This window comes from Agelaius phoeniceus, chromosome 14 (assembly GCF_051311805.1).
Source record: "Agelaius phoeniceus isolate bAgePho1 chromosome 14, bAgePho1.hap1, whole genome shotgun sequence".
Taxonomy (NCBI): Eukaryota; Metazoa; Chordata; class Aves; order Passeriformes; family Icteridae; genus Agelaius; species Agelaius phoeniceus.
Window position 1 is genome coordinate 18,855,392 of NC_135278.1, and position 17,715 is coordinate 18,873,106.

A 17,715-nucleotide genomic window follows, 5' to 3' on the forward strand; every position below is an offset into this window, starting at 1 on the left:
TGGAGATAGCACAAAAGAATTCCATTAATTAATTGGCAACCTGCTGACACTAATTAAGCTATGAAAATTCAACTCCCTCACACCAGATTTTGAACATTAGTCAGTTCCATTTGTTGGGAAGTTTGCCTCACGTCTCTAACGCAACCAGAAAGGAGAAAATGAACTTTGTGGTTAACATGTGTGGGAACAAAGTGACCTATTATTGGAAAAATGAGATATTAAACCTTGCAGTGATACAGAGAAGCTGTGCTGAAGAAGCCCTTGCTGAGAAATTCCCTCACATGAGGGTTTAAGGCCATCCCAACTGCAGGGAAAGTATCCAAAACACCAATGGCGCAGTGCAGGGTAATTAATTTATTTCATCCTCTCCACCCTCGGTAATACAGCTCAACTCTTCCGCCATCCACTAGTCAAAATTTCATGCAGTAACTGGGAGAAAACATCCAAACTCCATTCCCCTTATCCTAAATCTCATGTAAAGCATCCAATGAGACCTCAGTTAACATCTTAACAGTTAATTACACGGTAACAAGGAAGATTTATTATTTAATGTCTCAAGGCCTACTGGCAGTGAGTGGCTCTGCTATTATCTGAGTGGACACTAATGAACACCATCTGGTGCTCATTCCCTTCCCAAAATCCCAGCCCCATCTCATGAGGAAGCTTTCAATGCCATGTTGGAAATGTGCTAAATCTGATCTGTGTCCACATTATTAACTAACAATCCCAACAAAAAAGAGGAACATGGCACAGAATAAAATTATTGTCTACTTTTCTTGAAATCCTAACCACTGTAATGCTTCAGGGACCACAAGAATCAAGAAGAAACTAATTAAAAAAAAATAAATAAACAAGTTACTGTAGAAAAGTAGCACATAACTTTCCTACTTTTTCCTCTTTCCAGTTGTCTCTTTACGTGACACTTAACAGTTAAATCACTTGGCCTTCAGATAATACAGTGCAGCCCACATAATACAGTTGATAATACAATTTGCCCACCTCACCACATTTTCAGAAATCTAATTAATTGCAAGGTGTTAATTAATTTTGAATCTACAGGAAAGTAGATTTCTGAAACAATTTTATAAGAATTGATTTATATAAAGGGTCTGTAACCTGATATGCTTTCAGTCCTGAAATTTTCAGCACCTGGAAAATCAGCCTCAGGAACATGGCAAACTTCTGGCAATGAATGGGTCATTCATCACCAATCATCAAATGCAAAAATCTTTAAAAAATTAAAATAATGAGAAAAAAAAAAAAGTCTGCGTATATACCAGTTCACATCCTGCCCTGTAAATACACATCCCTTTCTCCAAGGTAGGAGTTTTGTATCAAGGCTGTAGCTCAGTGGAAAGTCCAGTAAAATTCCACCTTTTTGTGCAGGTGAAGCTGACTCACCATGAGCCTCAAGGGCGGCAAGATCTGAAGAGCTGCATCTGAACAATCCCTTCTTGCTGTGGCTGAACAAATGGGCAGAAGGTGATGCTTAAAAGTTTCTGGTTCTGCCTACTGGGAATAATCAGTCAGTGAAAAATAACAGAGGTTTCATTGCCTCAGTCACTGTGTAAAAGTCAGTGAGACACAGGTGTGAGCACCAGCACCAGAACCACACTCTGCAATGAGCTGACTGAAACACACAAAATATAATGAAAATTATGAAGTTAATAAAGAATATTTCTTGCTATTTAGGGTGGAGAAGAACTATGCTGAGCAGTGTAGCATTCCTACTTCTAAACTTTATTATACTCTCATTTACTACAGTCATCACCGTAATATTTTATCATGAGATTAGAGTGCAACTGACGGTGCTGGATAATGCGTTTGATTCATAGATGATCTAAAGTAGAATGCTGGCTTGAATCCCACAGTTCTCACAGGGAACCCTCCATTCCTCAGCCTAACTCTCATGTTATCCAACTTTGGGAATGTCTTCAAAATGCTGAGAAGTCAAACTGGCAGAAAAACCCCCATGGGGCAAGAAAACACTGAGATTATCACCAGAATCTGCTTGGAGGCTTCACAAAGCAAGGTCAGGCAAGATCAGATAGGATAAGGCCATTTAGAGACTGGGTTCCACATTTAAATATTTAATAATTATTCAAGAGAGACTCACAAATTAATTCCAGAACAGTTTTTTATGAACATTTGTTTTTATAACAGTAGTAAAAAAATGCGTGATTGGCTTTCATGCAAGGGGCTACAGTCAAGTGAGGGCTGGGAAGAGGAAGAGTTTAATGCAGTGTCTCATTGTGAGAACAGTTCTCATAACAACACCCAGAGTCATCTTCTGGGCGACTGGCAGTTTCTAACTCTTCTACTTTTCATAAAACTACCAAAAAGAAAAAGGAAAAAAAAAAAAAAAAAAAAGGAGGGAAAGGAAGAGACACAAAAAATGAAAGCAGTATCTTATTTCAATAACACTTTCTTACTCTTTTGTAATTGAAACTACTTGGATATTACAAAGAATAAATACTACCAGTCAGAAGTAGCAAGCTCTTCTATTGGGGACTGTATCCTTCAGTTTTCCTGAAGACAACAACGTGAAAACTGAGACAATGAAGGTTACATTGATAATAGAAAGGAAAAAAAGTTCAAGCCATGCCTGGGGCATGAAATGCCGAGCAAAAGTTGAAGGAAAAAATCATGAAAGATGCATGACTATCAGATTCCCATGTATTGCTGTTAAGTGCATTCATTAAATGATCATAAAGAATATATGGCATAAAAATGCAAGAGAAGATCAGTCTCTAACAGAACCTGATAATTTCAGAGTGGGAAAAGCAGCAGACCATGACAACAATTTAAACTAAGAACACTAAATCTTACATTCCAGCTTCCACTGCAAGCAAAGGGAAAAAACGAAACACATAGTAAATGATAGAAGTGACAAAAGAAAATATGACATCGAATTTTAAGGCTACACTGGCATAGCAGAAATGAAGCAATCATTTGTTTTGAAATAATTACAAAATTATCTGATAATTTACCACTCATTTCTCATTTCATGAGAAAAGCACTGGTTCTGAATGCACACACGCTGCAAATCTCCTGAAAACACACGTCCAGCTAAATGAGTTGCTGTGATTGTGACCAGGACATTTGGTGTTTGAAGCCCTTTATGTTCCATTGCGGTTTATATCATCCGTATTATTTCACATAACAGGTTCTAACAGATCCCTTGGCCGGGGTTTTGACACCTCTGCATGAGGCTGTGTTTAACACCTCATCAGTTGGTATACATATGCTAATTGTTGCTGTTTAGCACCTGTTTTCTTCTTTCCTGCTGTTCAGGCACAACATTCAACCACCACAACTCTGCCTTTGCAGAGCATCTCACCATTTTGCAGGGCAAATCGGATCTTTTGAAAATGTAGCAGGGAAAATTCTGTCCCCGTTTGGAGTGGTAAAATGGTGGAAGTAATTACTTGTCGTTAGTTACTCTTTCCCCAGCAATTTTATAATTATATTTTAAAAAAGAGCAAATCAGGTATGGAGAATGGGAAGGGACTGACTTGAGCCTCTCCTGATCAGTTTTGGAACTTCTTTGTGGTCATTGTCACCAATTTCCACACCATCAACACTGGTGCCCTGACCACCCCATCACACTTGTTACCTGAGCACGACTCCTTGTGAAATAATTATCAGATTAAACACATCCCACTGGACTTTGAAACCAAGGGGTTCAGTCACCAGCGCTCTGTGCCACTGGAATGGAAATTGGTGATGAAGCTGACAGGGGCTGTTCCAATGGCAGTTCCCACATCTCTGTCTTCATTTCTCAAGGTCTTCAAACTCACCCTCTTCCATAATTTCACTGACGTGATGAGTTTTCTTCTTGGGAAGTAAATGAAGGATGTGAGCAAACAAAGAGAACACGTCAGAATTTATCACAAGGATCTAAGCAGGGCTTTTGATCAGATCATTTTAAGGATAGATTAGAAGATAACCACAGAACTTCAGGGTGAAAGAACCGTGTTCTTGAACTTCCAAACATGAGCAGAATGTCTGCCAAGTGTGAGTGAAAACCAAATAAAGGAACAGAGAATGATTGCTGGGATGAACTATTGCAACCATCATCCAAGAACTTCCAAAACATCATCCAAGAACATCATCCAAAATGACTTTAAAATGAGTTTTCCTCATGAAGTTTCCCTTGATACAAACCTGAATACCAGCACTGAAATATTTGTCAATAATAAAGGAATACACCAGCCTTTTGTGACAGCAATCATCAGAAATGTACACAATGCCCACTCCTATTTAAAACATGGACATGTCCCCAATTTTAATGGGTAAATATCAATCCTGGAAGAAGAATCTCACATATTGCAAAGCCCTGCACTCACAGAATCACACTCTGTGCTCTTGAGAGATGCTCCCATTGTTAAATTCACTAATTAGGACAATAGCATGGCTGCTCAGATATCAGGAGATTTTAAAGCTCAGAGCAGAAGGAGAACAACATCAGCGCTTCAGGCTCTGCTGCTTGAGCTTTCAGGATAACCTGAAGCATAATTTGGCTTCATGTTGTAAGCAAGTCTAGAGCCAAATTCAGCACTCCCTGCTGAGCCAGTCTAGATATCACATGTAGCTGTGGCATGGAAATGTATAAAAGAACAGAAATTTGACCAATTTAATTTGAAGAACAGAAAACATTGCATAAAGCTTTCCAGCTCCTTGACATTGAGAATAATGGTGTCTGACAGTTCTAGGGTTAAGTAGCCACTCATTCAGCACAGCATCGTTTATCTGCCAACAGTGTGTGTCTCTTGTTGTTACTTCAAAGAAAAAATTCAATAAAAATTTAAATAAAAACAGATCTGTCAGTAGAAAGCTTTAATATTTTACACCAAACTCAATCTCTTTCCTTTGTAAAGTGCTTTCATACTTCCTGAACTCGTCCTGCAGTACACAATTCTCATTTTTATAAAAGAAACCATGAATCACCTTTAAACATCTACACTTTCCTGAAACATTAACATTTATTTTTAATAGGCATCACTCTGAAAAGGCTTCACTAAGTACTGCAGAATGCTAAAGAATTCTGTAGATTGAGAGAACTGAGAATATATATATGTTAAGTCCTTGAGCATCGTTGCATACAAGCAGGTTACTTGGTTAAGAATTCATGATTCAGAATATAACAGTAATTATTTAATGCAATTAATTCCAAATGCTCTTTCACAGAGTACATTTGTTGTTACTGACTGCAGACTGTGCTATAAATATACTTTGAAATAAGTGAAACAAAGGATTCAGGTATTCAAGGCCATGTCCTCTCTCTACGTATTTCTGCCCAATTTTTCCTTTGCCTCCCACATATTTTATGAAACTAACAATTAAATGCTGCACAATCACTGCTTATGTCAGATTTTTTGTTTTAAAGTTGCTAGATTTGAGAAATCAGAGACATTTTATGAGAGATAATTAATGTCTCTCTTCTGTAAGTGCACTTGGCAAGGTATAATCTCTCCATTTTAAGTTTTCTCCCACATACCTTTGAATAATAAAATCATTACTCTATTTAGAAACCTCTCATATTATTTAGCAATTCAGCTCTGGACTGTAACTACTTTGAGAAGAGAAAACGTGACTTACCGGCCCCATGGAGCAGATTCTGATTCTAACAGCCTCAATAAAAACATTTTTTAAACTTTGATTGCACACCCTAAAAGCAAAATTAACAATCTGCCAAAGCCAATATGTTCAAATAAAGAAAAGTTGTAAAATATGACCATAATTTTATATATGCAAACAGGCTCAGTTCTATTTGACTTTAAAAGTTTCTCCCAGCATCTTTTTTTCTATCACAGACACAAGTTTATAACCATGCTACAAATTACAGCAATAAAATTTTGTGAAGAAGATTACAATAAAATTGTCATTTCATGTCAACTTTGCTGGGCAAAATATATGCAGTAACATGATAACAGGAATAATCTATTACCTTATTTAAGTATCTTCATTATTTGAAATGATAGTTGCTCCACACTATTTGCCAAAATACGTTAAGTGGTTTTGAAAGTCATAAATCTCCGCCACTCTTTCCCTTATACAAGTGTTAACTATAAAGTTCTATCATAAATTATGAAACAAAAGGGTTTAAGCCAACCCAATAATACAAAATCTGTTCTTTCCATAATAAAATCTGCGCAGCTGGGAGCTGCTCATTATTTATTTAGCTTCTGCAAACCAACACCTCTGTTGGTTTCCTTGTAACTTCACTGTTTTCCTTGCTGTTCTTAGGGGAAAAAGCACAAAACCCAAACAAGCTGTAGCTGTGCCCTCTCAGTGCTGTGTGTGGCACTGTCCCTGGGCTGATCTACCTCTGCCACCCCTTTTTGTCACCCTTTATCAGCTCAGGTGAGCATCTCATAACAGCCCAATGAGCACACGTTCCTATCACCATCACCGCCAAAAATCACCCATCTGAAATCTCCAAATCACCCAAATGGGATCTCAGTGTGACAATAAATACTGTGAATGACTTGGAGTATTCATTTGCTAATTTTCATTCATTACTTTTGTGAAAACTGGTGATATGTCCCCTCCTGAGAGGAAAAACAAAAACCACGTCCAACGCAAGCCAGAGTGGAATAGAATCCCCACAAACAGCAGAAACGTGATCAAGTGCTGGTCAAAGCCACTCTTTCTCAATTTTCCTCAGAAATACACCCACAGTGCACCTCCAGATTGCCACACAACCCTCCCACTGCATTCCAGAACATGCTGGGATGTTCTTCGGCTGCAGGCACCTTGTTACTGCTCCTGGTCTGCTGTGAGAACAGCCCAGCTTCTGAAAAGAAAAAGCAGAAAGGTGAAGCAGATGAAAATAAATAAATAAATATTTTAAAACAATAATAAATATACTGGAATATTTGTAGCTGGTGGTGCACAAGGTGGAATTTCCACCAGTACCAGTGAGGCAGCCTGGCTGAGAGACCCAGTTCCAAGCCATGGGCACACTGAGAGCTCTGCTCACACCCACAAGTCACAGGACAGGGATAATCTCAAAAAACCAGCAGAGTTTCTGTAACCAAAGTGGAGAACATGAGGTGGCACGAACCAAGTTCAGTTCTGCAAGTCCAGGGTGGAGCACAAGACCCCATTCCCCATCTCTATTTGTCAGCATTCCTATGAATCCTGCATTTATTAGTGACATAACCTGTTTTGCTCTTATGAAAACACTAATCTTGGCCTTCTGTCGGAGCAGGAGTCTGCAAAGAGCCAAGGATGTGGCTGGGAGGCTGCAAAATAATTACCTGAATCAAAGAGCTGAGGAAAATGATGCCCAGGACTCAAAAGTGCAGGAAAAGGCAGCTGCACTCCAGATGTGGGAGGTGTGAGTCAAAGGGGACTCCTTGGCTTAACCTTGGTTGGATAATTGTGAAAATGATGGTATGAAAGGTCAGCTGCTTGCTCCTCTCCACACAGCAGCGCTGAGGCTCCTGACAGGATTGGTGACACCCACATGAAATCATTTGGGACAGGAGGAGGCTCAGAGAAACAGCTCCTGCCAGGAGGGGCTGCAGAGGAGACCCTGGAGGTGGCTCTGGGATGGACAAGAGGAGCTTGAAGGTCTCTGTAGGAACTGTGGCTCCACCTGAAGAGGACACGAGTTCAGATAGTCCCCTGCATTTATTTAATATTATATACTTAATCAAGAAATATTTAGCAATTTGCAATTATTAAATATAATATACTTAATATTCCCCTGCGCTTATTTAAACTTCCTTGCTGCCTTCCAGATGGCAGAGATCTGTGGGATCTCAGCACATCGTTCCCGATGTCCAGAGATGCCAGGAGAACCCTTGGGGGTCTCGAAAATCCTGGAATGTTGCCAAGAGTGTTTGGTGGCTTGATTTTGATCCATCCACAGAAGTGACAGCAGTTTGAGGACATGAGAATCACTTTAGAGTGAAGGGTGTAAACGGACACATTTAGAGGGTGAAATATAGACTTTAAGGTTTTTGGTACAGGGGGGTTATGGAGACAAGATGGAGGGATCAGGGCGTGTCTCGTCCTTCTTCTTTCTTCTTCTTGTCCTCCATCTCCTGTGATGATGTTGGCACTTGGGGATTGGTTTATGGTGAAGGTGCACTTGCTAACATGGGTGAAAAGTATTGGAAAATAAAAGTAAATATCATGTACGTAGATTTTAGTATAAAAAGACATGACCGCCCCGTGGGTGGGCAGAGTGCCCTTGGCTGTCTTGCAGGTCAGACCTCTGTTGGGCAGACAGAAAATTTTGTAGATAAGAAACAATAAACAATCTGAAGACCGAAAAGCTGAAGAGTCCAGACTCGTCCTTTGCATCGCGCCCACCAAAGAACCGCCCTACCCGTGTGGGGGCAGAGACAGACAGACAGACCCGACAAGATCAACAGCACCCAGCTGGGGCCTGGGCTGAATGCATCCCTTTCAGGAGAATGGCATAAAAAACTTATTCCAGCAAATCTGGAGCAAAGTATATAAAAATTCCTGGCACTTCAAGGGAAGAAAATTTCTCCCCTCTTCCTGATTTACATGTGACAATAATGCCATAATGCATACAATACACAAAATGCTCTTTTATGGCTTAGAAATACTACACAAATAAAGTTTGAAATCTTCCCGTGGAACTGAAAATGTGCAATCAATGAAAGCCCAACAGTTAATCAATGGTAGTTTCATCAGTGATTACTTTATGTAAGGGCAGCCTTCCTAAAGTCCTTGATTTAAAAATTTGAAGTTAATTCAGAGCAACAGGAGGCAGCCAGAAAAGCATTGTCTGCCACCTAAAAAGTCACACATTTGAAAGTTATTTTGCATCCAAAAGATTTCCCACTGCTAATAATCACCACAAAAGTAGCAGAGGATTTGACAATATACCCAGAAATTAATGTAATCAAAAAAAATGTGTTTTCAGGGCAAAAAAAGAACAACCTTTTAATATTTGTAGAAGTCTGGTAAAATAGCAATTGGTACAGTGAAGCTTGCAAGCAGCAAGAAAACAATGAGCAACTCTTCCCATTAATTATCTGTTATAACATTCATAAAGTCTCAGTATTTCAGACAAATTTAAATGAAGACATAATTCTCTCTGAAATTCAGAGGCATTATCAGATAAACAGAATTAATCAACATGCGGAATCATTGAATGCTATGGATTTTAATTCCAACAGCAGCTTTCCTATCTGCCCCATAACAATGCAATATTAACAGGGGTTTTTTTTGCAGTTCAGTGAAAGTTTAGGTCAATTTGTAACCCATTCACTGGTAAAACACAAGCTTCAAACCCACCCACATGAGAGCAGAGGAAATCTGGGAACAGCAGCAGGATGAGCCTGCTTGGCTCAAAGAAGCCTCTCCAAAAAGGAGGAGAACACATCCCCAAAATGCTGGACAGACAGAGGGAGCACGGGGCAGCTCCACCTGCCTCTGCCTGCACACGTTCACCGATGAACCCAAGCCAGGACAGGACAGAATTCACAGAAATGCAAGGACAAATCACCTCTGGGGCCAAGGAGCAAAGTTAAATTCCTGCAGCACTCTTGCAGGGTTTCAGTCCTGCCTGCTTTCCCAATATCCCTTTTTGTTGCCTTTTCTGCTTTTCATCACGCTTCTGCCGAGGTACAGACAGTAACCTTTGGCTAAAATTGAAGAAGGAAAGATTAATTTTGCTTTAACAAAGAAAGGTTAAAGGTACAAAACACGTACCTCGAAGTCTATCCACTCTAACACAAGTTATTCTTGATTTATTAAATGCATGTCCAAAAGAGTTCCTGTCCTAAATGCAAAGACACTTGTTAGAAGAAAAATAATACAAATGCTCCATTTTCCCCCCTAATTCTCTGATTTTTTACATTGTTTTATGTCAAGACTAGAGAAAAAAGAACCTTCCTGAGCACCCGATACTTTCCTTTAGCAGGAACAGCATTGCTAGGAAAGCAAAATTGTGTGAATCTTATTCAGAGGAATAGGTTCTATAGTTTAAAAAAAATAACTAATTGTAGCAGGCAAAAATGTAGCTTTGAGAATTCTTTATTTCTGGTGGAACTAGGTCATAGCTGCACATGTACAGGCGTCAGAACAGAAGCTTCAATAAACAGGATTATTCCTGTCAATGTTGAAAAGAATATGACTAATTACATCTGAGGTAATTAGAAGCATAAACAAGCTTTAAATGAAACTGGTGATCAGAATTTATTCTATTTTCTTTATTTTTTTCATGCCATCTCAGGTTCCTTCACCTCCAGGCTCACCTGGCAAGCCCCAGCCCTCGCCTGGGACTGCTCCTCCCTTCTGGCTCTTATGGGTTTAACTCTCCTATGATTTATGGCCTTAAATCTCTTATGGGCTTAAATCCCTTATGATTTAACTCTGTGCTGGTAAGAGTTCCCCCCGCCCTCCCAAAATACTGCTTGGACAAAATTTTATGTTAATTTTTCAAAAATTCTCTTCCACCCCCCAGAATCTGTCTTTTATTTGCTTGCTTCTGAATAGATTTTTCCTTCTATTTTTTTTTTTAATGGTGTCATGACTGATTTCTTTCTTTATCTGAGAAATTAGAAAACAAAGAAAAAAACATTAAAAAATCATGCACAATCTGCAGTTTTCCAACAAGAAGCAGCAACTCCTCCTACCTGCCACTGGAAATAGCTACTCAACATTATTAAGTACCTCCAGTTCCCCACAGCTAGACAAATCCCAAAGCACCTCCTTTACTGCATTTTTTTATTGATGAGGTTTGTCATTTTATGGGATGTGGTACAATAGAAAGCAATTAAGTCACTGATGCACACAAATGTTACCTTTTTGCAATGCGTCAGCAGCAATAATCTTCTTTCAAATATGCTGAGAAGCAGCTATAAACCTTCTCCTGCCAGAGGCAAGCTCTGGTGAGCCTCGTCGTGCTGAAAGTTCCTCACAGAAGGTGTTGCTTAAGGTCTGCATCCATCAAAAACAGAGAAAATTAAGGTGCACGAGCAGCTCTGTTTTGGCATGGCTCAAAGAGAGTGGCCACTGAATCACCCCTCAGCTTCCCAAAACTGTTCTTTTGATCTCTTCAGTGGCTCTGTGTGAGAACCTTGAGGAGGACATGAAGGCCAGGTGCTATTTTCATGCCTTATTCATCTCAGGAAAGGGCTGGTTGGCTGGGTCACAGGAATCGAGGAACCCCAGGATTTCAGCATTCCAGCTGCTGGCAGAACTGAACATTTTCAGGTGTAGACCCCTGATCTTAGTCAGGATTAAAACCTTTTTCCCTTAACCTTGGTGAAAGTATCACTTTCGACTTCACCAGACGCAGAAAGAAATGAAAGTCTGATCCTCTCCTCAACCTTTACAAGTCAGCTAAATAAAAGGCATTACGGCATGCAATTGCTTGAAGCAGTAATATTCATTGAAATGAAGAATTTTTTTTTCCCCCAAGTACCAGAGAAACACTTGATATTTGCTGAAGGAAATGGAAATATTTCATGGAACAATTTATAGAGGCGACATTTTCACTGGAAACAATCCTGCACCAAATCATTCAATCACAATTTATATCCAGAAGTGAAACGTTGGACAGATTAAAAAAGAAAAAAAGGGGGATCTCATGCACAAAACTTGTTTCTGAATAAGCTGAGGCTGTAAACTCTGTGTGTCATTGATGGAGAAACAGCTCCCAGGGCCAGTAATTCCAGCAGGGAGAGCCAGGCCTGGGGACTGCAGGAAGCACAAACTGCTCCGGAGTCATTTTGATCCAATTGCACTTTATGGCCCTGTGGAAATCACTTCATTTCTATCTCCAGGTTTTTTTTTCATTTCTATCTCCAGGTTTTTTCATTTCCATGAGGAGGAGGATGTGCATTTTCCTATAAACCTCTTTCAGAGGGGTGGTGGGCAATTACTTATGACTTGCAAAGCTTTCTGTGGTAACAAATCTCTTTTGACCAAACTGTGTGTTTTTGAAAGGCCATTTTCATGAATCGACCTCCAAACGGCTCATGGCACCAGGAAATCTAACCTGGACCTTGATTGTACTTCCAGACTGAAATAAAAGTGACCTAAGAAAATATAAATGAGTTGTTTCAATACCATACATTAACCCTCATTGTGCCTGGGGAGAATTTTCTCAGCATCAGTGACGATGATGTATTTCAGGACCACTGCAATTAACAGCACTGTGAGCTCCTAACTTAGCAAATATTCCCACTGCAGGAACTTTAATGTATGTATTTATCTATATATGTGTGTATGTATTTATATATATACATACACACACACGTCTCCCAGATGAGTTTGTCAACGATTTTTTTGGATTATTTTTGGTACACTTACATTTCCATTTCATGTTTTACATTACATAAACACACAGATGGAAACTCAAACATGTCACGAAAGATTCCAGCCAGTAACTCTGAGATACTGCTTTGCATTTTATACCAGCCTTCATTTTTGCCTCTTCTCCTAAAGCAATTAGCAAACAGTTGTTCCATAAGCTGACAAGGTAGGAACAGGAGTGAAACCCTATTAAACCCAGAGCTGTCCTTCAAACTTCAAGCATTTAATGGAGTTAAAAGGAACGGCAGATTCTGTGCCCTGCCAAAAATAAGATGCAGGACACGCAGAGCACAATTCCTCTTTTCCCACCACCATTCTCCTGATGTGCATCTTTCTCCTCAATAGCTGCACAGAGACTCCATGAGCAGAGAGTTCTTCACCTGGGAACTGCAGAGAGCTGGGAGAGTCCTTGTTTTCCCACCTTCGTTATCTTCAACCCTGCTTATCCATGTGACCACAGCAGGTTAAACATGGTCAGGATCAGTCTCAGAAGTAAATTTCTAACAGTACTTGGATTAGTTATCACCTAGGAATACTGAGAGTTTCAAACATAGGATCTTGCTTTTCATACTGTTTTTGTTATTTTGTTTATATGCACAACTGTCCTCTAAAAATGCATTCACCTTGTGATCATTTCTCCCTTGACTGGAAAGCACAATGACATAAAGCCTGGACATTTTTTCACTATATTTGGCATATTCCAATAACCTCAGCCCTTCTTCCTGTTAGCAGCTACCTACAGAAGCTACTCCAGCCTGCAGTGAATGGCCTGAGCAAGAGAAAAGCACTTTCTTTGTCCCCCAAGACCAAAACCTTCCAGTCCCTACTTTCAAGTTGCTCTGGGCTGGAGACACAATTCCATTCTGCTAAACTGCAGCACCATCCATTGCTGCAATTCCACAGGGTCATTCTTTATGTAAATTCTCATTAGGAGAGGCTTGGGTAACATTACATTTGCAACATTCCTCTCCAGATTCTGTGTTTTGAAATCCAGCTCCAAGGCTACAGCAGCTCTTTCATTAACTCACAAATGCCAGGCAGATCACTTGCTTGGCAGCCACACACAAGTTCTTTTGGAATGTTTACAGGCAAAAATCCTCTCCCTTGACCAAAACAATAAAAGGAATTATGCCCACAAGCTTTGGTCTGAGGATTTGTACGTAGGGCAGCTGGAACAGAGAGTTAATGGGAAGTCAGTGCTGGCTGATCCAGCTCCACACAGCATTGCAACCCCACCCACCTTCTGAGGGCAACGTGGCACCATTATCCACTCCAAATGGGGGCATCTCAAGAGAGAAACCCACAGCACTCATTTTTCTTAAATGTTGTTTTTTTTGTGCATTGCAACACAAAGGGTGCTTGTAGGAATGGCAATAATTAACAGATTTAAATGAAGCCACAGTTAGAAAGCCATTAATATATTCACTTTCCACGGATTTTTGAGCTAGAGATATTGAGCAAAGTATGAATCTCCGGCCCCAGAGTGGCAAATTAGTTTCCACTAAATGATCTAATACTAGATTGCATGGGTCAGCTCTTTGTAAAAATGTGATTTTAAAGAAAAGAAATTAAAAAAAAAAAGGAAATTTCCTTTTTGCTTGTTACAACAAAATGACTTAATGACTGAACATAGCATTTAGTGCAATGGTTCAGTTGGGGAAACATCATCATGTCAACTGAACCTAATCAAAGGTTGGACTTGATCTTGGAGGTCTTTTCCAGCCTAAATGAGTCCCTGATTCCATTCCTGTTTCATTTTGATTCCACCAAAGGTCCTGTCATGTCCCTGTGTTCTAACATTTTCCAAAATGAGTAAGCATTAAAGAATGGCCATGAAGGAACTTGGCTGAGCTGCTGAAGGATGCTGTTTTGACAAAGTTCTCTTAGCATGCCAGAGTTTTTGGAAACTCCACCGCAGAGGCCAGGGGTGCACAAACTGAAAAACCTCATGGAGTGCTGTTGGTAACCGATGCCACGGTGGTTTTTGACTACCACAGTAAAGAACTGCACAGAGCAAACCAAGAATTCCTGAGAAAAAGGAATCCCATCACTCACCCTGCCATATTCCAGGGGAAAGGTGCCAAGTCCTGGACCCTTTCTATTGCAGGAAAATCACTTTCTTCTTTTACATTTACTCTGCTTTACATGAGACTGAAGCCAGGCCCCCCATTCTAGAGAGCTGCACTAATTAAGCTAATTAGCTCTTTAGATCAGATTTCTTCCCATGGACTGATGAATATTAGATTATTTAGAGCACAGTCAGCTGCCAGAAGGCAGTGAGATGATCCATCCCCTGAACAGCCAGTGCAACTCAGGTGGAACAGGAGTTTCACCTCAAATCCTGCAATAAACACAGAACTGTTACACTACAACATTCTGTCCAATCCTTAAAATAGAGCTGGGCCAGCTTAACCCATAAATACCTGTCCTGCAATTACACAGAGTGTTTGCACATACAAGAGAGAGCTAAATTGGAAAATAAAAAAAAAATACAGCATCCTAAATCATTCTAACACATGGGCCAATCTGCTAAACTGAATCAATATAAAAGCAGTAAAGCCAGGCATCACAAAAAGACACAAAACATGGTGCAGACTTAAAATCTGTGAAGACAACTGGAGTCATGCTTAGCTTAAATTACACTTTCATTTTAATTTTTACTTTTGATGTATGCATGCATTATGGATAGCCCTAAAAAATATTATTTGGTCTAACTATTATTAACCATAAGATTTTAAATTGAAAATTATAATAAGATGCCATTTTACAGTTTGCATATCTGCTTACAAATAGGAAAAAATATATTTTAAGGCAGAATAAAATCGGACTCCTCTATGTAAAATTATAATTTTTGTGATTATAATACAAAATTGTAATGTAAGAAAAGAGAAAATTTCTGCTCATTTGCACACGTTATTCAGAACTGCTACAGTTTAGCTGATGATTACCTGAAGCACAAAAAAAGGACATTCTCAGACCTCTCATGACAAAATGTTCATATTTACACCATGCTCACAGGCAACAGAACTGAAAAAAAGGTTATGTAAAGGTTATGTAACATTGCAGATATTAAATTAATTCTGTTAATACAAATACACTCTTCAGGAGGAAATCACTGCTTATGTTTTGAATATTGGGAACAGTTCCCTTGTAAAGGGACAATTGTGGATCTGATCAATTTTTCAGTTTCCTGTCTAAAATGTGACCATTTCACAGTAGACGTTGCTGTAGCATTTGGTGTTTGCTAAGCCAGGATCCTGAAGTTGGGATGGAAATTCTCCTTCAATTAAGAGTAAGAAAACAACCCTGGCATAAAGGGGTGATGGATATAGAACCGAGAGGGGGAATTGTAAGTGCTAAATCTTTTAGACTTCAGGTGAGCCCTCTGAGAGCCTGGCTGCCACTCACCTGGCACTCTGAGTAAGGGTGATCCAAAGTGATGGGGACACACAGGATCCATGTAGGCAAAATGTTCACATGAGATTCCCCAGATCCATTCCCAGTCCCGTGCTATAAAATGCATTGGCTCTTCCAAGCTCTTCTGTTTGCTGCTGGGAGACAGGGAGATATGGATGCTGGTTGGAGGATATTTATTAAATTTCAGAAGGAAAATTAAGTTATTTGGAATATTTTCAAAGTTCTTTGCGTGTGTGCTTACCACAGTTTCCAACAGCATTTCTACGCCCCATTTTGAGAAGTTCATTAATAAAAACGCTAACCCTGTGTGCAAAATGCTCTCTAAACTGCAAGCCACAAAGCCCTGGACCAAAAAATGCACATTGGACAGTATTCCTTGGAAAAATGGCAGCAGCAGGATCAGACTCATTCCTGTGCTAGGCCTCCTTCCACAGGCAGCCTCTGCCTTTGGATAAGTCATTAGAAAAGATGACATGTGTATCCTGGCACAACTAGGTCCTGGGGAAAAGTTGACAGATGTTACAGTATAAATCAGTTCTGATGCACATTGTGCTGCCTCCAGAGGCATCTTCTGGTCTTCCACAAAAGGTTACTGAACCATATATAATACAAAAATGCAGATACAATTGTAAGGAATAAATGTGAGGTTCTGTTCTACCCCACTTAGAAAGTCTAATGCATGAATAATGCTCCATCTGCACAGTGGTCAAATGCGACTGAAATTGATTTTAGATGTAGCACACGAGCAGCACAGACCTTAACAAGCTCTGTGACATGGGGGGCCTTGTCAGGAATCTGTACAAAATTCATGATACAAGAAATTTGTATCAATGAGAATCTGGGACAATGAAGAATGGGGGTTATATTACCAGAAACTTTTGTACCAAGTAATCAAAATGAATCACATACCAGAGGCGTTCTCAAGTAGAAGATAACAAAGTTTAGTCACATTAAATTTATAATAAACAAGTGAAACATGTCAAATGTGCAGCTACATATCCTGACCATTAACTTTTCTGGATGCATGAATAAAATGTGAGCAATGGAAACAAAACTGTCTTCTCTTCTGCTAACCTGTTTAGCTGGATAGAAGATTTTTTTGTTTGTTTTTTTTTGCCTGCAGCTTCAATTTTTCCACCACTTAACTTCATAGGATCAGGGTAATCACACCTGTAACAATCTGGAGTGGTTTAGGATTCCACATATCACTCCTAAAACCTAGCCAATGATCCAATTCCACCTGGTGACTCTGCAGAAGAAAGAAAGATTAAAAAAATATTAAAAAAATGAAAAAAGCTGTAAATGGAAAACCAGCAAAATAAGTCACCTAAATCTTGGAAATACTCTGTGCCAGAGCTGGTGCATTTATTCACTAAAACCTGATGATCAACTACAGTCTTTCAACAAGCATTCATGAATATTTTACCTTCCCCCTGACCAATCCTTTTCATCAATATTTAAATGCCATTGATGATATTTACATCCATTGATGAGATTTACATCCATGTGAATTCCCTTTAACACATGGGTGACATTAGAACTGGGAGGCTGTGGGTGCAGTTTGGCTGCCCTGGAATAATAATAAGTGGAGGAGACCAAAGCTTCTTCCTCGCTTCCCTGTGAGATGATGGTTTCAGAGCTCAGGCTGCAAAGCAGACTCACAGAATATGTCTGATCCAATATGTTCTACTCAGGCACCACAAATTCATGAACTAAAAGGCCTATCAGCCTACCAATTTAATACAGAGATTTATTTTTACATGTTGCAATGACATTATGAGCCACATAATATTTTGCTTTGAAAGAAAACAAGAGCAATATTTTTCAAATCGGGTTAAAATTTATACATTCACTCCATAATGTCTCCAGATGCTTTTCACTTCAAGATTTTGATTATGGAACCCATAGAATTTAAGGACAAGCAAACTAAATAAAAGTTAATATAATAAAACCAGTTAAATGTTTCTTTCTACTGTCAGTCAATTC

At 39.4% G+C, this 17,715-nt stretch overlaps 1 long non-coding RNA gene across 1 annotated transcript; it reads right to left on the reverse strand.

Moving 5' to 3' along the window:
* Positions 1-4,612: 4,612 nt before the first annotated feature.
* Positions 4,613-16,963, reverse strand: LOC143695202 (uncharacterized). Its single transcript, XR_013184249.1, has 6 exons — positions 16,804-16,963; positions 15,721-15,860; positions 10,797-10,932; positions 9,703-9,772; positions 7,266-7,606; positions 4,613-6,799 (listed from the first exon to the last, which is right to left on the reverse strand). It is a non-coding gene; the product is annotated as an uncharacterized LOC143695202 (long non-coding RNA).
* Positions 16,964-17,715: the final 752 nt, after the last annotated feature.